Source organism: Halichoerus grypus, chromosome 3, assembly GCF_964656455.1.
Source record: "Halichoerus grypus chromosome 3, mHalGry1.hap1.1, whole genome shotgun sequence".
Lineage (NCBI taxonomy): Eukaryota > Metazoa > Chordata > Mammalia > Carnivora > Phocidae > Halichoerus > Halichoerus grypus.
This window is the reverse complement of record NC_135714.1, coordinates 84,822,799-84,846,308: the sequence shown is the minus strand read 5'-3', so window position 1 is coordinate 84,846,308 and position 23,510 is coordinate 84,822,799. Positions and strand designations below refer to the sequence as shown.

The window sequence follows — 23,510 nt, the reverse complement described above, 5'->3', positions numbered from 1 at the left end:
TGTATCTATTTCTGTATTGTTATCTTTGGTCATATAGTTAGTTATAATTAACTCTCCAATATTTGGTAATTAAGGTGATTTCACATTCTCAGTATTATAACAAGAATGGAGTTGCTATAACTGATTGAAAACAAATTAGAAATGAAAAATCATGAATCTGCAAAATGAAATTAGAAATATTGAAAGACATGATAAGAAATCCTTACAGATGCATGAAGGGTAGCGGTAAACTCTCTAATGAACATGTTCGATTTAGGTTTAAAATCCAGAAAATTTTGTAGTCATTTATTTAGCAAAAGCAGCTATTATTTATGTAAAGCTTGAGTCTACATAAAATCTTACAAGGAATCTTGAATTGCTAAAATAAAGCCTCCCATGTCTACCTGATTATTATTTCTCTACATTCAGTCTATGAATGCTTGTGGCAGAAATTGCCAATTGCCTTGGCCAAAATTCATTTTCCTTCCTATCTATAAAAATAGGTATTGTGCTGGAGTACATGGCTCTCCAGCTAACCATAACATTTGCAATCTCCATTCCTGCCAGGTAGGGTCATGTGTCCAATTCTGGCCAATGGTATATGAGCAGGATTGAAGTGTGCAAACTCTGAATCATACCTTCAAAGTAAAGGAGCATACAAATTATTTCTTTCTTCTTTCATCCTTCCTATAGGCTGTAAGGTGGACATTGTGACCAATTTCAACCAAACTGATGACATTATAGCCGAGGACTGTCAGCGCCAAAGAAACGGAAGAGTTTTACATCTCTGACTCCTCTGGGTCCTTTGCCAACCCTCAATCACCTGCCTGGAGAGTTTCGTCATAGAGAAATTAATTCATGTTTATCTTGTTTAAGCACTCTACTTCAGAACACCTTGTCACCATGGCCTACTTTGTATCCTAAAATAACTTCTGATGCAGGTAGTCTGGGAGACATATAAGAACTCCTTAGTTCTAATAACCTGAAGAATGGGATTTGCTACAGAGTTGTTATAGGACATTGGAGCCTGGTTATTTGCCTGTTTTTCACAGTAGCCAACTAAGGGTCAACAATATTTCAGAATGAGGAATACCAACAGTTTGTTCCAAGATATATTTCTATTAACTTAGATACATGCTAACTAGAATTATTATTTAGTAAAATAGAATAGAAAATACATGCTGATAATAATGGTTTTTAGGTTCGTCCAGAAATGTTTGCCATCCATTAACTGCATTAGACAGTGTTGTTTAAAATTGTGTTAATTTGAAGAGACTCTCAGTCATTTCTCCACCCCATCCCCTTCTAGGTCCTCTCAACACCTTGCTGGGAGTTTTTGCCACGTTTGTGTACATTTTAAAAATAAGAACTTTTGACAGCACAGGTATTGTAGACTTGACTAATAGTGTATTGTCAGGGTCTTCTAAAGATACACAATCGTATGCAAAAGCAAGTTTTATTCAATGCCATTCTGCATCAGATGTGGAAATATCGTTAGGACGGAACATTGTAAAATGGTTTATTATCATAAAGTAAATAAGCCATAGTGTAAGTATGGGAGGTATTGTTAATGCATTTGATATAGAACAATTTGTTTTGCTTCTGCTTTGACCTTCTGATTTCCTATTATGTTCTGGTGTGCAAACCTTCTCACTATCCCTTCACTTTTAGTGTATGATCCCAGTAAATTCTGTTAAATATTAGCCACGGTTGAATGTGATTTAGTGACATTGAAAGATCCACTGCTCTCTTTATGATAATTGTTATTTAAAAAGTGTCCTTTTTCAGGTTTTCTTTATTTGGATTGTAACGTGTTCTTTTTTTTTTTTTTTTCCTTTGAAGCTCTTCATTTGCAGGATAATGTCAGTTCCTTCCAGGAAATAATAATAATAATAAAAACATTATCCAGCGAAAGAGGTTCTATGCTTTTATTTAATAGCTTCGCATTTGTGTGGCTTTTAAGAAGAGTCTTTCAGCTTCTTGATACTAAAATTCCTCTAATAGCCACGTTTACTTTCCTGAAAGAACCTTCACTAGTATGTGTGATGCTACATAAAACAAGAATGCGGGGCAGGATTTCTGATGGATAGATGGACATGTGACAAGGACGGGTTAGTCATAGTCTGTGGAAATACTTCTGGCAGGCTGCAGGCTCCGAGGCAAATGCTGTGAGCCTACCACCAGGGAGCTGCCCCCTGGTGGATTCCATCAGAGAATTCTGATTTTATCTATGATTTCAAGAATAGATTTCCTCCACTCCCTTCCAGTCAGTCAAATTTGAATTCTTGTGTGTCCTGGAGCTGATAATATTAATTGTAGTCTACAGCATCGAGTCTGGTCCAGACAACTAGGAATTAAATCAGGGGTCGCTGCCCAAAAGGAGAAAGGATTTGGCCAGAAAAACTTTTCCTTCAGTCAGGCAGAAAAAAAATACAGGGAAAACTAACATAATGTAGCCAAAGCTACCCCTGCCTAGACATAGGTATGTCTCAGACAAGCGCGCATGTGGACTCATAAAAGGTTTCCTGGTTTCCGAATGGAAGTGCCGTGAATCGCCTCATACATAAGCGAGCCAGCTAATTCCCCATGGCTCAAGACATCCTCTCATTGATTTATGATGATTCTGCAGCAGAGCCCACTAAATTGCCGAGGATGTGCAGTGAACTCTGAGAGCTTAAAGAAACCTGCCTCGTGGACAAACCATATTTTTTTAATAAAAATATTTTTCACGCTCAAGATTCTACCTTTTTCTTCCTACCTCATATTAAAATATGTGCCTGAGAGTTTCAGGTGTCCTTTGAATCATTTGTTATGCACTTTGATTTCCAAGAGCATTAGTATTTAGAGAAATTACTAATCTCGAGGATGATTTCTTTGGAAAGAGTTATTTTCCCCTTAATTCTTGACTTTTTCTCTTCTACCCGTTCCCAACATTATTTTTTTTTCCCGCTTCAATTTTTTTTCTCCTTAGAGAGAGCCCTCTAATTTTATGCTAAAGCCCCTTGCGTTTGGCCTGGCTGGGTTTTCTGCACGCCCATGAAAATGAACAGACCTGCTGTACCAAGGCTGTGAGTGAATGTAATCCTAATACCCCATACCTGATCCTCAAATCCATAGCACATATGCTGTTTAGAACAAACCTCCCAAATTAGTCTTGCCATTGTAATGTTTCTATTCATTTAGGTCCTAGGAAACCTTGCATTTAACTTGAAGAAATAGTACGAACCACCAAAGCCATGCCAAAATTTGATAAGGGCATTTCAAGAATCTGGTTAAATGAAATGAAAGCATGAACTGAAGAAGAGAATTTGATGATTAAAAAATGGTTTTTATTCACTAAATTGTTATGAATTCATAATATTGTAACTTTATAAAAATCTTAACATGTTAGCAGTTTTCTTCTATCTCAGCTATTATTTAGTAAGTATAAAAATCATATCTATCTTTTTTATTCTTCTATGTGGTCTATTTTATTAGTTTGGATAACTATTAAGTAGGTAATGAAAATGCAAATTTCAGCTTATATAGCATCTTTCAGCCTAAAATCTAAAAGTTGTGGGCTGCTTAATTTTTTTTTTTCCACTTAGCTTTGCGCTTTGAATGACATCAGTGTGGATTTGAAAGCATTATTTTTCCCTTTACAAAACCCTGGAATCCTCCCTTGCAATCACAGGGTGGATGCACTCTCTAAATAATTCCCTGTTTTCTAAAGGAGATATTGCTTCAGGCTGTAGGATCTTCACATTGAACAAGGCACAAAGAGAAATGGACTCTACGTGTAGGTCATTCTATTCAATCATTCATTTTCAAGAAGGACAGGGAAGACAGGCAGGCGGGAGTAAAAACATAAGCAAGTAGAGTACGTTTGCTTTATTTTCTGTTTAGTGGCATCCATACAAGATTACTTTCTTCACACACACCTTTGTCTGTGGTGTAACATTTAAAAACCATGACAATAAAAGAATGAGACAAATTGTGCAGCTTTTAAATTTTGTCAATATATAACAATTAACCTAGGCTCCAAAAATAACAGGCAAAAAAATCATTTCTTCACTTTCAGTATCATGTGTGTGAATAAGATTTGTGTTGGGCAATTTCAAGTATTGTTTATACACTAAAATAAGACATAAAAATGTTTCCTACTTAAAAGGCATACATTAAATAAAACAGTACCTCAAAAGCTTCCAAAATATACTCTTCATTGAGTAGAACACACTAAAATCAATGGCAGAAGGAAATTGAAGCATTATTGCAAAGTTGTGTAAAGTTAAAGAATTTTCATTTTAATCATTCAAACATTGATATATGTCAGATCTATCCCATCTATTAATATAATCACCATCAAATATAGAAAGCAAATATCTAATATGTTATTTCTATCAATATCTATCAATTATATATTATTAACTATATACATTAGAATTCAATTAATCTTGCCTTTAGTGTATTATGAGTAGGGAAATAAAAATCCCCACAAAATGAAATAAAATGTGTTCCCCAGATTTCAGATATTTAAGCTATCAACTTGACACTTTTCTGTGTTTACATGATTCATATGTGAAGTGTTATCAGAAATTATAATTATGTGATTGAGCAAGATGTAGTTCTCGTTCAATTTAACTTCATTCAAGTGAAAAATAAAATAAGGTTCAGTCTTCAATGTTAATTATAATTCAAATAATCCCTCCCATTAGAGGATTTCTAAATTATAACAAATAGTGAGGTAGGTATGTAGTTTATCTATCTGTGTCTAATCTTTATCATGAAAATTACTAATAAGAATTATAGTAGACATACTGATCTGAGGGCAAGGTTATATGGAGACCAAAAATACTACATTAAAAAAATGCTATATTTCCTCAGCGTAAACTCAGGTGTAACCATTATGTACAAACATTAAAATTATATTTTAAAAACCAAGATCCACTAATATATTTAAAATATAATTCAATTTTTAAAACACGATTTACACATCATTATTCTGGACTGTGTCCATAAAGTCCACTCTTCTAGGATATTGAAGAAATGCCCACCAAGTTTCTATGGTGTCTTTCTTAATGAGGATCATATTCACAAGTGGGCTTCTAGTAGATACTGAAGGGATATTGAAATTGATTTTAGCACATTAGCAACAGGAAGGTGAGGATATGAAAATGTCATTAAATAGCAACTAAAATAATATCAGATGCCCTGTCCACTTAGAGTGGTGTTTTCACTACAAGGAAGAGGGAGAAGATAAGGACAGCATGGCTGTCAGACCAACCTGGGCTCAGATAGGGAAAGAAAGGAAGGAAAAGGAAAGGAAAGAAGGATTCCTCTTTGGAAGACTAGTGCTAGAGCAGAGTGGGATTCTCAGTATCCTAGAAGTCTTGCTGTTCAGCAGCAATAGTAATGAGGCATTATGTTATTCACCTCCTGCTCCTGGGAGCAAAGACCATGTAAGTCTGTCTTCCTTACTTGCTCCACTCTTAGTCACACTAATATGGTTAATACCATATTTAGCTTGGTGATTTGTCTTTATGTTTTAATTTTAGGACTCTTCTGCCCATCTTACTCTTCTACCCTCCATCCTAAAATTTATGTGGAAAACTAAGTTTTAAAATATAAAACTCCTGGGTTGGAGTTTGCTTCAGACCAAGATTAAGTGAAAGGGATCCAATCTATCTTTCCATCTGAAACGGAAAATCCACATAAAACAAACACACAATACTTGGCAAACACTAGACATTTGAAAATGAGGGACGGTGATACCTGGGAAATGAGAAGCAAATGAGGTGAGACCTACAAGTGTCCCAGCTTAACGCCTTGGAGAGTTTCCAGGCTATGGCATGAGGAGGAGGGGCTGAGGTGGAGCCCAGAGCATACCTGAGTTGAGACGGACCTGAGAGTCTAATGCAGGACAGAGTACTAGAGCAGAGAGATCTGTACAGAGACGGGAATCCAGAGATCTGCAGAGGGGCCCCTTGAGTAGTCAGTATGTACATCTGAGGAAACTACCTGAAGCCTGGGAAAGAACCACTAGAAAGGACTAGAGGTAATGGTAGCCAGCTTATACCCATGGAGAATAGTGTCTGTCTCCATCAGGCAGATTGGAAAATCTCTAGGTATATGGGGTAGAGTATAGAGAAGATCTTGCCTCAGAAATGGGGAGCATTAGGCCTGGCCTGAGCCTGGCTCCACTCTCATCTAATAGATCTTAAAAACAAGACCCCAAAAGGATCAAACCATTTCTAAGTAATTTATAATCCCAGAACAAATATCAAGAGTATTTATAACAATATATCCAGAACCCTACAAGGTAAAAGCTGCAATGCTTGGTATCCCATCAAAGATTAGCAGGCATTCAAAGAAACAGCAAAATAGGAGCCAGGATAAGGAGAAAAATCAATCGCTTAAAACTGACCCAGAACTGACACAGACATGAGAATTATCAGACAAGAACATAAAAAAGTGATTATAACTATATCCCATATGTTCAAAATTGAAGCAGAACCATTGATGATACATAAAGAAAGTTAAATTGAAATTTTAGAGATGAAAACTACAGTGTCTGAAATTAAGATACACTGGATGTGATGCCAGATTATGAAGACTTAAATTAGATCCTCTGCTCTAATATTCATAAACTCTAATAACATTTTTTTAAGCTTAGTTTACTACTCTGTAAAACAGGACTAATAAAACCTGGTTAAAGGTATTATTGCAAAGATTAAAATGAGATGATGATAAAATGAGATCAGTAGGTAAAACACTTAGCATGGTGTCTGGCACACTGTAAGCAGGCAATAATTTTGTATTTATTATGCTACTCCCCTGCTCAAATTCATTTCTGGTTCCCTACTGCTGGAGGAACAAAGTCCAAACTCTCTAGCTTGAAATTCAAGCTCTATGCCATCTGGTTTCAGTCTTTTGTCCAGCTCGATTTCTATGTTAGTTTATGTAACAGTATTTTAGTCAAACTGAAATTCACCATTCTCTTTATATATGCCACAATTCTTTGCCTTGGTCCTTGTTATAGGCTGAATTATGTCTCCCCAAAATTTCATATGTTGAAATCCTAACCTCATTACCTCAAAATGTGATAGCATTTAGATAGGGTCTTTACAGAGACAATTAAGATGAGGTCATTAAGGTGGGCCCTAACCCCATATAACTGGTGATCTTTTAAGTAGAGGAAATTTGAACATAGACATGTAGAAAGGGAAGACAATGTGAAAACGCGGGAAGACAACCATCCACACGCCAAGAAGAGAGCCCTGGAACAGATCCGTCCCTCCCTGATCTCGGAGAGGACCAACCCTGCCAACACGGTGATCTCAGAATTCTGGCCTCCGGAACCGTGGGAAGGTCAATGTCTGTGGTTTCACCCCTCTCCCCCACAACGGTCTGCATGGAACTTTGTTATAGGAGCCCTAGCAAACTGATACACTGCCTTCTTCACTCTTCCCCCTGTATCGGAATGCCCTTGTGCACACATCCCAACCATGAACTTTTATTCAAGATTTAGAGACTTGGCCAATTTCTCCATCAGAATGTCCTTATTTCTCTTACTAATATGTAATCTCTCTTTCCTCAGGAATCCTATAGTATAATCTATATTCTTATGGCACTGACCCTTTCTACAGTTTGAATTATCATTCGTTTTATGCCCTATTCCTCCAACTTAGATTGACATTTCCTGAAGAGTTGAATCTCTTGAGATTCATTCTTCTATTCCCCACAGAATCTAGCAGTTCCAGCATGTGGTAGACTCTATTAAGATGATCTTGATGAGTTAAAGCATAAGTCATATGTCAAAAGACAACTCATTTAAGTATATATCTGTGCGAATGTGTGTTTGTATAACTTTTAATTGTGTCTCCCTTACTAGATAGTAAACTCCATGAACACGGGGGACTTTATCTGTCTAATGAAAGTGCTAATTCAGCTTTCAAAAAAGCCCATACTATTCTCAAGCAGTAATGTGTTGGTTTCCAATATGCATTATGCCTAATAATACATTTTTTAACAACTTCAAAAGGTAAAATACTTAGCAATATTGTGATTCTTTTCTGTGTCCTAATTGTACTTGTGTTGTCAGGAATAATAACTTCCATCATATTTGCTTTCAGGCGGTAATCCTGCCACTTCAGGGAAGGGGAGCATTCCAATGCCTTCTCTGACATAGGATCTCTTTTCTCAAAGCCTCTGTGTTGTGGTTCATCACCTCAAACATCACCACCCCTCCATATTTACCCAGTGTCCTACATTACCTTTTTCTTTACCTCTAGAGCTAGGTAACTTATTTTACATTTCTGCTTCTACAAATCAACAGAGAAAGGTAATAGTAACAATCCTTCATTGCTTTACAAAATCAAAAGTTGGGAGGACAGCGAGAAAGAGGTTTTTCAAGATACACCTCAAATTGCCTCCTCCATGAAAACTTTCTTCACTTTGACACACATAGAATTCTTGTCTTCATTCTTCTTCTCCCTCTGGGGGGGGGGGGGGCGCAATATAACAAATGTAACATTTTATAATGGCTAATTTTTCACATGTTTCACTTCCCTTTCCTAAACTCTAAGTCCAATAATTATAAGAAAAATGTCTCATGAATTTTTTGCATGTGTGTCCTCATGCCTGACACGGGATAGGCTCTCCCCGTGTAGAAGTGCACTAGCAACTCCTAGCCTCCCAGAGCCCAACAGAGAAGTCAAGGCTGGGAGATTTATGGTTTATTATTAATATTATTATTATTATATTGTTATTATAAATATATTATTAATATTATTATTATTATTTTCTTCTTCCTCTTCTATCAATATTATTACTACTACTCCTATTCATTGTTGTTGTTGCCCGGTTTTTTGTTTTATATTTTTTGGAAAATTATTCCAAGACAAGATTCACATCTGGTAGCAGTGGCTGTTTCTATTATTATTATTATTATTATTATTATCAATTATTTTTTGTTGCTTTTGTTATTGTTACTATTCTTTATTAGGAAATCCAAATGCAGGTTTACATATGTGAACCATTAAACAACTATTTTTAAATGTAAGTAACACCAATGTCCTCAGTGTAAGATGTTCGAAAATAAAAGAATCATTTTTATGAAATCTATGGTCCCCTAGCTCTGAATGATTTAGAATAGTGCTCACCAGAGTTCCTTGCCCTTTTACCATGATTATTTGGCTTCCAGGTAAAGGAATTTCCCTGTGGTTTACCCAAACCTCAGCTGTCTCGAGAAATGGTTTCTCACTTTCTAATTTGCAGATTGTGGTCTTATTGACATTTATGGGGGTTGCAATGGGCAAATAAAGAGTCCTCAAGGGGTTTAAAATTCTAGCATTAACCTTATCTGTATAATTAAATGCTCTGCAGTTCAAAATATTTTATAGATATTTGCAATTATAAATTAGTGCCCTCTCCACAAGGAGGCCACTGTGATTGGGCTTCTGGGGAAAAAAAAAAGATGATGTCATCCCTGGAGGTCACCGGCTACAGGATGTGGGGAGCTTGGCTTAGAGTCAGGCAGAGCCAAAGGATGGAATAATGCCTCAGAGACTAAACATGTTACGTAATTGTGCACAGGGAAAGAGGAATTCCTAACAGAGGAAACAATCCAAAGAAGATGTAAGTATAAGTAGGTAAGTTCTAGGCAGAATCCCAAAAGGCAGGGTAAGCATTCATTAAATACACAATGGCAGCCCCAGGTGTACTTCCATAGAGCAAAACATAGATTGGATGCAAAACCAGTATAGAACATGGTATAATTCTGCTGTCAGTTATCTGACCAATAATAGTGGAAAGACATAAGCCCGGTGATTGGTGACTGTGGCATCCAGGTCAAGTAGGACCAACCATAAAATATTCCTGTTGATGAAAAAGTGGCTACTGGTACAATGCTTCCTTAATTTCCCCCTTGTTTCCTTTATTAAATTCACTATTGCTCGAAATGAAAAGCAGATACATAGGCTGATACAGGCTCAGGAAATGTGGACGTAAGCTGCTGGAGTGAAATGAACACATGGGAGACAGCAGAACAATTAAGATTTCTCCTTGAGAGAGGCTGCTGGTGCTTTGCCCAGATTCCCCTTACACGACCGATGCATTTATCACCTATTGCTGTTAATGCCGACTACTATTAGGGACAATTGCACCTTTCTCCAGAGAATTGTCCTTCACTGGCAGAAATTGTCTCACTAGAAGATTCCTGAGAACTTCAGCACCCTCTAAAGAGGAGAACAAAAATCAGCCACTGACTAGCTGATATGGGATGCAAAATTGCAGCCCCAACCCACTTAACTTCAAGGCATGACAACTCTGTGGTGCCTTTTATACTCCAGAGCTCCCCATGAGGTCAGGCTCAGTCCTGACTATAGTAAAAAACATTTTTGCTTAGCTTTTTGCCCTCCCTTATCCTGCTTCTGTTTCTTTCCTTACAGGTATCTCCTGAGGGCACTCCAGGAATGCTAGCACCAAAACACTTGTCCCAGGCTCTGTCTCTCAGGAAGCTGATCCAAGAATCCTTTTACTGATGGTTCTTACAAAATTAAAAACCTTTGAGGGACACCTGGGTGTCTCAGTTGTTAAGCGTCTGCCTTTAGTTCAAGTCATGATCCCAGGGTCCTGGGGTCGAGCCCCACATCGGGCTCCCTGCTCCGCAGGAAGCCTGCTTCTCTCTCTCCCACTAGCCCTGCTTGTGTTCCCTCTCTAGCTGTCTCTCTCTCTCTGTCAAATAAATAAATAAAATCTTAAAAAAAAAGAAAAACCTTTGATATGGCGTGGGTTCTGAACCTTAGAGGGGGTGGAATGAGCCCTTATCCCACCAGTTTATGCTGTGTGAGCTCTCTGAGCCTCAGTTTCCTATGACTAACAGGGGAATGATAACATTACCTCCTTACAAGATTCTGGAAGGATTGTTAGTAATCTTTGTGTTAATTATAATAGTCTGCATTCATGTATTAAAAATCACATTAATCATATTTCATTTTTCATCCATTCATAACCCTTTTATTAAGTTCCTTCTACATACTAGGCACAGTACTAGACTCCATACTACAGTGATAAACTGACAAAAATAACTATGCTTACAAAATATTAAATGAGGACAGTAAATACTCAAAATAAGAATATACAATGATTTGGGGGTGCCTTGGTGGCTTAGTCAGTTAAGTATCTGCCTTCGGCTCAGGTCACGATCTCATAGTCCTAGGAGTGAGCCCCATCGGGTTCCGTGCTCAGAGGGCAATCCGTTTCTCCCTCTGCCTCTCCCTCTGTGATTTCTCTCGCTCTCTCTCAAATAAAGAAAATCTTAAAAATATATATATACAGTGATTTAGACAAATACTATGGAAAAATAATGCAAGAAATGGGTGTAGTAAATTAGTTTTAACCCTCACAACAATTCTATATGCTTTATGGATGAGAAAGCTGACATTTAGAAAGTTAACTAAGTTACTCAGTATCACACAATCCGGACTCAAGGAGAATGCAAATCCAGACCATCTGTCTTAATGGCAAGGCTATAACACCTCAAACATATTATAAGTACCATCTACAGTAATAACAATATTGAATAACTGAACAACCAACCACCCCACCCACTGAGTCCACCTGCCATCTAATATTTAAAAAAAGAAGTGCAGGTTATCCTTAGAATTTCTTATTCAGGACTGCATGAAAGATCCAGCTATTGTGTGAACCTGCCAGCTTCCAAAAGAGGAAATCAAAGAGACATTAAGATCTGAGAATTAGTGAACATACCTTCAGCCCTGGATTAAAAGGATAAAAAGGAGGGTTTGAGAAGAAGGTAGAAATGAAGGAAAGAAGAAAATATGAGCAACATCCATAGGAGGAAATGGCAATATTGACAACTCAGGTTACCTAAGCAATCATCCCAGTTGTGTTTCATTAAGAAAATGGTAAAATAATAATAATAATAATAATAATAATAATAATAATAAGGAAGTGAACCTGACTATGCATGAATGATGACAGTCTGGGTGGGACACCTGCCTGAACCACAGGGGGTGGAATCAGAGGAAGGGAGGCACAATTATATCATCAGGCTGTTCATCTATTTCTAAATCTTGAGCTCAGCTAATCCAAATGGAGCATATACTCCACGGTAGGTGAACTGGGTTATATAAGACCGATTATAAAATAATAAATTTAGAGAATTCTGGATTTTCTTCTGAAAGGTTAGAAAATTTCAGTACATTTTAGTCATACTGATAATTAAGTTTTGACATGGATGGAAACCTGGGATTCCACTACTTGCCAGCCCCAACCAGGTTTTTTGTTTGTTTGTTTGTTTGTTCATTTTGGTATTCTCCCAAAAGATTTAAGACAGAAATTATTTACCCTGGTTTGCAGATAGACAAACTAAATCTCAAAAAGATTAAATGTCTTGGTCCTGTCTTATTTTAGCTGGTAGAATCAGTGCTTGAAGTCTGTTTTTTTTTTTTAATGCTTTGTTATTAATTTGTATCACTTGCTTCTTGTTAAGAAAATTTAATTTTTAAAGAGATTATATGCGTACAAGCACATAGCAAAATATCTGGCATATTTTGTATGCATGCAATGTGTTTTTATCTTTCACTTAAAAAACTGTTTTATTGTGGTATGAACACTTTACATGAGATCTACCCTCTTAAATTTTAAGTGTATAATACATTGTCATTGACTATAGGTTCAGTGTTACATAATATGTCTCAGGGGCTTAACGTACATCCAATTATATTTTAAATATTATCTTATTATATACATAACATATATTTAATATACATAAACTTATTATGTAGCTAATCTTCTTTATCTTGCTTACCTGAAACTTCATGCCCATTGATTAATAACTACACATTTCTCCCTCCCCTAACCACTAGCAACCACCATTATATTCTAATTCCATGAATTTGACTATAGTAGTTATCTTATGTAAGTGAAATCATATTATGTGGTATTTATATTTCTGTGACTGACTTACTTCACTTTACATAATGTCTCCAAGATTCTTCCATGTTGTCACATATTATAGAATTTAACTCTTAAGTCCAAATTGTATTCCATTATATGTGTATAACATTTCTTTCTCTATTCATCTATTGATGGATATTTAGGTTGTTTTCACATTTTCACTAGTATGCGTAGTGCTATTATGAACATGGAATTGCTCACATCTCCGAGAGATCCTGACTTCAATTCTTTAGGATAACCCAGAAATGGGATTGTTGGATCATATGGTAGTTTTTAAAAAATTTTCAGAAAACTTCATACTGTTTTCCATAGCAGCTGCACATTTGGCATTCCCACCAACAATGTATAAGAGATCTAATTACTAGGGGCACATGGGTCCCTCAGTCATGTAAGCATCAGACTCTTGATTTTGGCTCAGGTCACAATCTCAGGGTTGTAAGATGGAACCCTGCTTTGGGTTGCCATGGGCATGGAGCCTGCTTAAGATTCTCTCTTTCCCTCTGCCCCTCTCTCTTCTGCTCATGCATGCATGTGCACATGCTCTCTCCCTCTCTCTCAAAAATAAAAAAATAACAAATAACAAATAAAAATATTTTTTAAAAATGCTCAGTCAGTTAAGCGTCCCACTCATGATTTTGGCTCAGATCATGACTCTGGGGTGGTGAGATGGAGCCCCGGGTCCGGCTCCCTGCTCAGTGCAGAGTCTGCTTGACAATCTCTATTCCTCTCCTTCTGCCCCTCCAACTCACTCGCTCTCTCTCTCTAAAATAAAAAAAGAAATAAATCTTTTTTAAAAAAATAAAATAAATCAATCTTTAAAAAAATTATCTTTCCCTCTCCCTCTGCCTCTCCTCCCTCTCTCCCTCTCTAAAAAAAATAATAAATTAATTAATTAATAAAAAAATTTTAAAAAGGGTTCTAATTTCTCCATATCCTCACTAACAACTGTTTGTTTGTTTTTTTCATAAAAGCCACCTTAACAAGTGTGAGGTAATATCTCATTCTAATTTGATTAGCATTTCTCTGATAATTAGTGATGTTGAGAATTTTTTTGTAAGTCTGTTGTTCATTTGTGTATCTTCTTTGGAGAAATGTCTATTTAAGCTCTTAGTCCATTTTTTTAATCAGGCTATTTGTTATTTTACTATTCCATTGTATGAGTTCCTTATGTATTTTCTGGGTTTTTTTGTTTTTTTTTTAAGATTTTATTTATTTGCGAGAGAGAGAATGAGAGACAGAGAGCATGAGAGGGAGGAGGGTCAGAGGGAGAAGCAGACTCCCCGCCGAGCAGGGAGCCCGATGTGGGACTCAATCCCAGGACTCCAGGATCATGACCTGAGCCGAAGGCAGTCGCTTAACCAACTGAGCCACCCAGGCACCCTGTTATGTATTTTCTAAATTAACCCTTTGGTTTGCAAATATTTTCTCCCATTTTATAGGTTGCCTTTTCATTTTGTTGATTCTGCTGTGCAGAAGCTTTTTAGTTTGATGTGGGCCCACTTGTTTATTTTGGTTTTGTTGCCATGCTTATGGTGTCATACCCATGAAATTGTTACCAAGATCAACGTCATGAAGGTTTTCACTTATGTTTCTTTCTTGGAGTTTTACAGTTCCAGGTCTTATATTTAAATCTTCAATTGATTTTGAATTGATTTGTGTGTGGTGTAAGGTAAAGGTCCAATTTCATTATTTGCATGTGGATATCCAGTTTTCCCAACACCATTTGTTGAAAAGCTCCGCATTTTATATTCTTGGACCCTTGTTGAGGATCAGTTGCCTGCATATGCATGGCTTTACTTCTGGGCTGTTTATTCTGTTCCATTTGTCTATGTCAGTCTTTATATCAGTACCACACTGTTTTGATTACTATACTTTTGTAATATATTCTGAAATCAGGAGGTGCATTGCTTCCAGCTTTGTTCTTCTATCTCAGGATTGATTTGGCTACTTGTGGCCTTTTGTGGTTCCTTGTGAATTGTAAAAGTTGTTGTCTTTTTTTTTTTTTTTTTTAGAGAGGGAGGCGAGGGGCAGAGGGAGAGAGAGAGAATCTTAAGCAGGCTCCATGCCCAACATGGAACCCAACATGGGGCTCAGTCTCAGAACCCTGGGATCATGACCTGTGCCGAAATCAAGTCAGACATTTAACCGACTGAGCCACCCAGGTGTCCCTCTATTTTTGTAAAAAATAAAACCTCTTACGATTTCGATGGGAATAGCATTTAGTCTGTAGATTGCTCTGAGCAGTATGGACATTTTAACAACATTAAGGCTGTCAATCCATGAACATGGCATGTCTTTCCATATATTTGTTTCTTCTATTTCTTTCATTAATGTTTTGTAATGTTTAGTATACAAGTCTGTCACCAACTTAGTTGAGTTTATTCTTAAGTATTTTATTCTTTTTAATGCCATTGTAAATGGGACTTTTTTTTTTTCTAATTTCCTTGTCAGATAATTTGCTGTTATTGTATAGAGACACAACTGAATTTTGTATGTTGATGTATCCTGCAATTTTACTGAATTGGTTTACTAGCTTTAATTCTTTAATGGACTCTGAAGAGTTTTCTATATATAAAATCATGTCATCTGCAAAGAGGGACAATTTTAATTCTTTCTGATTTGGATGATTTTTATTTATTTTTTTTACCTAATTGTTCTGGCTAGGATTTCCAGTACTATCTTGAGTACAAGTGGTGAGAGTGGGCATCCTTACCTTATTGCTTATGTTAGAGGAAAGGCTTTCACTTTTTCACTATTGAGAATGATTTTTGCTTTGGGCCTGTCATTGATGGCCTTTACTATGCTGAGGTACTTTCCTTCTATTTCTCATTGTTCAGAGATTTTATCATGAAGGAATGAGGAATTTTATCAAACACTTTTTCTGCATCTTTTGAGATGACCAGGTAATTGTTATCCTCTATTCTGTCAATGTGGTGTATAACATTAATTAATTTTCATATGTTGAGCCATCCTTGCATCTAAGGGACAAATCCCACGTAGTATTTGTGTATGATCTTTTTAATATTCTGTTGAATTAGGTTGTTATTATTTTGTTGCAAATTTTTACATCTATACTCATCAAGGATATTGTCCTATATATATATATATATATATATATATATATATATATTTTTTTTTTTTTTTTTTTTTTTTTTTTTCCCCTCCTGTGATGTCTCTGTTTGTCTTTTCTATCAGGGTAATGCTGGCATCATAAATGAGTTTGAAAGTGCTCCTTCCTCTTCATTTTTGGAAGAGTTTGAGAAAGACTGGTGTCAATTCTTATTTAAATATTTAGTGGAATACACAAATGAAGCCATGTGGTCCTGGACTCTTCTTTGTTAAGAAGTTTTTGATTACTAATCAGGGGCACCTGGATGGCTCAGTTGTTAAGGTCTGCCTTCAGCTCAGGTCTGGGATCAAGCCCTGCATCAGGCTCCCCACTCAGCGGGGAGCCTGCTTCTCCCTCTGCCTGATGCTTCCCCTTACTTGTGCTCTCTCTCTCTGCCAAACAAATAAATAAAATCTTTAAAAAAAAAAGAAAAGAAGTGTTTGATTAGTAATTCAATCATCTTACTTGTAATTAGTTTGTTCAGATTTTCTATTCTTTCATGATTCAGTATTTGTAGGTTGTGTCTTTCTAGGAATTTTTCCATTTCTTCTAGATTATCCAGTTTATTGGTATATAATTGTTTATAGTAGTCTCTTATGATCCTTTTATTTCTGTGGCACTGATTTTAATGTCTCTTCTTTCATTTCTGATTTTATTTATTTGAACGATTTCTCTTTTTTTCTTCTCTAGTCTAGTTTGTCAATTTAAAGTAATAAGGAGGAGACATCCAGCTATTATATAGTTGGATGCCAAATTCTGATGTAGTGTGACTCTCCCCTCCCCTTCATAGTGCCCTGTGCTCAGAGAATTATGCAAAGACTTACTTTGTCTGCTAATAAAATACTTTCTCTTCTTAAAAGAAACTCTTTTGCCACCATAATGAATAATTATTCTTCTCAATTGTAAAGATTTTACAACTACATAGTTGGGAAGAAATTAGAAAATTATCCTTGTTTCTTATCACTCTAAAAAAGAATTTTAGTCACCAGAAGATTCAGCTTCAGTATCTAAGAAATGTCTCTTTCTAAAATAAGTGAAAATAATATAAAGAATAAATAATAGTATAGATAGGAAAAAAATAAAGAAGGAAGAACTACTTTTATTGAGGGTAACTCTATTTAAAGATACTCTAATATCTTTACTTGAGATCATTCTATCTCATTTCATATCATGTTTTCTTACTTAAATGGAAAAATGCTTTCATCATAAATTCCTACTATTAATAAAAAAAAAAGAGAGATGAATAGATTTCAACTCCTTTTAAAAACAAATATATGTAGTTGATAGTTGAATTCCATGATGTCTCTATGCTGGACTAGATGGATGCAGAGGGAAGAAAATGGAACCCAAAATTCAGAAACAAATTGTTATTTTCATAGAGCTCTTAAACAGGTATTAAAAAAAAACTAGTACTCAAGAAATTACTAAGCTACTCTTTAGGGAAGGCATAGTTCAGTATCTTTATTTTATTATAAAATAATTATTTCAAGTAACAGTGGATTAATGGAGGTAGATACCATATTTTATCAAATAAAGGTAGGATAGAAAACTAAGCGGAGAATCTAAAATGATACTTTACTTGTTGGGGCACCTGGGTGGCTCAGTCAGTTAAGCATCTGCCTTCTGCTCAGGTCATGATCCTGGGGTCCTAGGATCGAGCCCTGAATTGGGCTCCCTGCTCAGCAGGGAGTTTGCTTCCCCACCTCCATCCCTCCCCCTGCTCATGCTCTCTCTCACTCTTGCTCACTCTCTCTCGAATAAATAAATAAAAACTTTTAAAAAAAAGATACTTTACTTGTTATCTATTGTTTTATAACAAATTGCCCCCAAATTTAACAGCTTTAAATAACATTTATTATCTCTGTGAGTCAAGAACTTGCTGTGGTTTACTTGGATGTTTATGGCCTAGTTTCTCAGAAGTCTGCAATCAAGGTGTTATCTGGGGTTGCAGTCATCTCAGTACTCAGCTGGAGGGGAGTTCACTTTGAAATTCACTCGGGTAGCTGTTCACAGGTCTCTGGGTCCTTGCTAGCTGAAGGCTGGAAGTATTAGCTCCTGGCCCTTTGGCTTTCTCCATGGGGCTTCTCACATGGCTACTGGTTACCCCAGAGTACAGATTCTGAAAGAAAGATTCCCAAGACAGAAGCCACACAATCTTTTTTTAAAACTTGGTATTTGAGTTGATATTTTATTGCTTTGGCTGTATTCAATTCATTAGAAGTGAATCACCAAATCTAGCCATACTCAAGGCAAAGGATTACACAAGAGTGTGAATATGAGGAGTCAAGGATCATGAGGTGTTATTTTGAGTCTGCCTACCACAGATAATATCTGCTTATGACTCTCAGTGGTAATAGACACATTCCCTTTTCTCTTAAACATCTGAAAGCAGTTCATTGTCTTCGCTAATGTTCAGATATCATCAGTGAATGAAAACGAGTGGAACCCACGGTAAGGGATATGGTAACTCTGATACTGTGGTTGGATTTCAAGCCTGGGGGCCACTGACTGGGGCATATCCATGTCAACTCAGTGATATTAATTTCCTAATGTATAAATAGCAGGATTTGTGTTTTTATCTAATTTTCCCAGGTATCTACAAGGCTTTGTGTTCTCTCTCTCTCTTTTCTTTCATTTTCTTTCAATTATATCCTAATGTTAATTCTTTATTCTTTGACCTTCATTGGAGGTTATTTACCATGTATCCTCACTATCCAGGCAAACTGGGCAGATGAAAATCCTGACAAAAAGTCTTGGTCTTTGCTAGATATGACTTCTAATGAAAGAAATGAATTGAGAAGGATTATTCCTTTATCTGAGTATTTTTTAACCTAACAAAATATAACAATTTTTATCTGAAGTCACTAAAAGCTTCTGTAGATTGAATTTCTCTAGGTACACTCTGGGTACACATACTTCAGAAATAAATTGTCACAATAGAACCTAATGTTATTAAGGGTCTAAAATATGTATTTCGTATTTTATTCAAGAGGCTTGGGTGTTCTCATGAGCTAACGGTAAATTAACAGTGGGGCCTGGTTCTTGTCTTTTCTGCTACATTTAAATCCCAATCCTAGTTTCTAAAGGGTACAAACATATAAACATAAGCTCTTAATGGTTTGAATAAGGTCAAAGACAAAAAGTTCCCTAGTTAAGTTCTGCAGTTAAATACAATTATTTTACCGGGTTCAGTCTGCTTAATGTATCTTACTTGTCACATGCAGTTCATAATTATACTGAGGAAAAAAGGAATTAAGAGTGTAGAATTTTAATAGCATATTTTTTTCTTAATTTTCTATTTTTAACTCTAAAACATCAAGGCCTATTTTGCTGCCATATTTTGTTCCTCTAATGACCTTAGCTAAATTCTAAAATTCTCACCCCCATTTGTGAAAAGGTAATGATAAAATAAACCAGTAGCAAATTTGAATGGAATCCAGTTCTAAAATCCCTTGCCTCACTCAGCTGCTTCTCAGACACCTGAAATGCACTGCTTAATTTAGAAAGAAAAATTACAGTGAGGCTGCAATCCTGCCTTTCAGAGACAAGGGAGCAGGAAATGATTTGCAGGTGATTGAAAGGTGGTGTTTGCACTTAGGATTTCCTGAGCTTTCCAAATTTAACCTTGGAGCTTACCTATCTTTGATTTTAAGAATTAGATCCAACCCATATTCTGGATATCTCCCCACTGTAGAGGTGCATCTTGGCTGGGGATGAGAAAAATGAAGGCTACATGCTCAGTCCTAAAAGAGAAAAGAGCAGAACAGAATCTGAAGGAAATAAATGAAGGCTACGGTTTAGCTTCCTCTGAGCCAAGGACAAGAATCTGACTTCTCCTTTAATTTAACCCTTGGATTGTCACAGAGAAATAAGGTGCTCTAGAGAAAATTCTATTGCATTTGCTATTTCCAAGCAGAAAAATAAAATTATAGAATAGATACACAAGAAACTTTTAAAAAATTTTTCCATTGCAAGATGCTGTGAATAAATATGATAGAATCAAATGTAAAATGTTTATGCATATATACATATTATTTGTATGAGTAAATGCATATAAAGTGTGAAGCAAGATAAAAATCTCGTTCTTTTCCTAAGACGTGGAATAATGGGTTTGTTTTCCAGGTTAACCGATGCCTTGTTTTCTAAAAATAAATTCTGATTCTTTGTTTAAAGGAACAGTCTGAAAAAAATTGACTCTTGTCCACAAGACTACTATTAACAATTCTTATTCAGAGCCTCCTGCATCTGAGTTCTGAATTAACTAGCACAGTACATCCAGCAAGCTGTCGATATATATTGGTTAAATAACTGAATAAAGCAGTGAAAGAAAGAAGGAAGGGAAAAGTGGACAGAGAGAAGGAGAGAGATGGAGGAGGGGGGAAGGAGGAAGGATATAGTAGACAAAGGAAACATTTTATCCACTGGACATGACATCTTGAAAAGCTTTCTTCGCTTGGCTTCCAGGAATACTACTTTTGTCTTTTTCCTTCTGCTTTACTAGTTGTGTCTTTTCAGTCTCCTAGGATGGTTTCTTTTCTCCCTCCAATTTCTAAACATTAGAGTGCATTAGGGCTTTGTCCTCAGCTATGGATTTTTCTCTAAGCATAGCCAGTTCCTAAGTAATCTTTTCAAATTGCGTGACTTTATTATACCAATAATCCTACCCACCCACCCAACAGTTCTCTAAACTGAAGTGCTTTCCTAAACTCTGGGCTCATATACTTAACTTTCTACTTGATGCTCTGTAGATCTCAAATAGCTATGTCAATGTCAACTTTTACCAAACAGAACTCTTAATTTATATGCCCTCCCCTCCTGACCACTTCCTTCCTCAATCTCCGTGCCTACCAACAATACCACCTTTACCTAGTTTTACAAACTGAACATTGAAGACATTATATTTCTTTTCATTTATTGTATCACAAAACTATGTGAATTTTACCTTCAAAAGAGATACCGAATTTCATCATTTTTCACCTTGTCCACGCTGTTATAAGAATTTGTTCAACTTGTTCTTCTCTTGCCTAGATTACTGGAATAGTCTCATGACAGTATTCCTGCTTCAGCTTTCTTGTTTCAGTCAGGTCAGGGTCCAACTAGATAAACAAATCACCTTGGAGAATTCCCCACCCATAGGCTGAGGTGCAAAAAGAAGAGGCATGGCTCGCTCTCTTTCTGCCACCATCTTGGTTCCATATTCCCTGCACAAAATGCCTGGTAAAGCCACAGAAACCGTCCCTGCTACAGAGCAGGAGTTTCCAGGGCCTCAGGCTGAGACAGGGTCTGGAACAGAATCTGACAGTGATGAATCAGTTCCAGAGCTCGAGGAACAGGATTCCACACAGGCGACCACACAATAAGCCCAGCTGGCAGCCACAGCTGAAATCAATGAAGAACCGGTCAGTAAAGCAAAACAGAGCCGGAGTGAAAAGAAGGCACAGAAGGCTGTGTCCAAACTGGGTCTTTGACAGGTTACAAGTGTTAAGAGAGTCACTCTCTGGAAATCTAAGAATATCTTCTTTGTCATCACAAAACCAGATGTCTACAAGAGCCCAGCTTCAGATACCTACATAGTTTTTGGGGAAGCCAAGATCAAGGATTTATCTCAGCAGGCACAACTAGCAACTACTGAGAAATTCAAAGTTCAAGGTGAAGCTGTCTCAGGCATTCAAGAAAACACACAGACTCCAACTGTACAAGAGGAGAGTGAAGAGGAAGAGGTTGATGAAACAGGTGTGGAGGTTAAGGACACAGAATGGGTCATGTCACAAGCTAATGTGTCAAAAGAAAAGGCAGTCCAATTCCTGAAGAACAACAGTAATGATATTGTAAATGCTATTATGGAATTAACAATGTAACCATCTGAAAACAAGGACCTTTTCTGGTGTTTCAAAAGAATAACTGAAGCTGGGTTTGAAATTTGTATAGTGTTTCTATCGTTCATAAAGTTATAGCTTCTTGTTGGTTGGGGAAAAAAAATAGGAGGCATAGCCAGAGCACAAAAGTATACTCACTGCTGATGCCAGGGAAAGCAGAACCACCATAATTCACTAGGCTTATAGTCAGTGATGAGGCAGAGAGAAAGAAGATTGAAAAAAATGACCTGGCTTCTCTCTTCCCTCCATTTGTCAGTGTCTCACCCAGCTGTCTCATAAAAAAGCCTAGAAAATACAGTACCAAGGCAGAACTTGAGAAAGGAAAAAATGGTTATGAAAGCAGTTGGGTCAAGGACCAATGAACTCTGCCCCTAACTCAACCCCGCCGTAGCTTTATGTTCCCCCAAAAGCAAGAGTGAACCACACAAAATAGAACACATATCCTGCCAAGTGCCTAGTCTCAACCTTCCAATGGCTTTACATCATACTCTAAATAAAATACCAAATTCTAATCATGACCTATGATGTTTCACGTTACCTAGCCACTGTCTACTACTCTAATTTCTTCCTGCCTCTCTCCTTTGCCTCACCTCATTTCAGCATGTAGCCTTTCTTGCATTTCCCATTGACTATGCCTAGCAAAACTTCTTCCCCATCTTTTCCATCTGTTTGGTAAGTTATTCCCCTTGTTTACTAGGTTTGTTTTCAGCTTCAGTCAGGCCTGTGCTCAAATATCACCTCCCCACAGAGGACTTCTCTGATCATTTTTCCAAAATACTGCTTCATCCACTAATTTATGTCTCCTTACTGTGCTTAATTTTTCTTCTTAGCACTATCGCTAACTCACAATGTTGGGCAACATAATCGAGAAGACCTGATTGCCAAATGACCTGTGGGCTGAGTGGCCCCTGGCATCCTCATTCCCTTGCCTGTCTTTGGAATATGGGTTCCACTAGCCTTTCCTGCTCCCAGATGCTGCTCCAAAAACAGAACCTTGAGACAAGTATGTGGTGTCGAGAACCCCTGTATGATATATGTGACTGAGCCCATTAAGGCCCTTATTTAAATTTTTAAGATTTGGCAAGTGGTGCAGGGGTCCATTTGTCTTGCTGCCACCCATGATAAGCCTTGTACGTAAGTTCCCTTTGCTTATTAAAACTGCCACTTCTGAATCTAGAGTGGCCTGCTCCTTTCTTTGTTCTCTCCCTGCCCTCTGAGTATGAGGGCCAGTTTCAAGTATATCTGCTAAGCTCCTGATAGGGTTGTGAACCAATACACAAAAAATGGAATTCCTAATTGTTTATTGTTTTCCTTCTTTACTAGAAAAGAACCTTCCTAAAGGCAATGCCTTCACTTGTTTATTAACATATCCCCAGTGCTTAAATCAGTGTCTAGCAAATAACAGGAAATCAATAGATATTTGTTGAACAAAGGAATAGAAATAAATTTCTTGTATTACTTCTGTGTGAATTTTTTGTCTTCACTTTCAACATTGGTTATAACCCAACAGTTTCTTTTGAAGTGAATTATTTGGAACCAAGAACACATTTTAACAGTTCTGTCGATGGTAAGGTGGTGGATAGATT

At 36.8% G+C, this 23,510-nt stretch overlaps 1 pseudogene; it reads left to right on the top strand.

The window, feature by feature from the left end:
- Positions 1-21,258: 21,258 nt before the first annotated feature.
- On the top strand, positions 21,259-21,946 carry LOC118523339 (nascent polypeptide-associated complex subunit alpha pseudogene; annotated as a pseudogene).
- Positions 21,947-23,510: the final 1,564 nt, after the last annotated feature.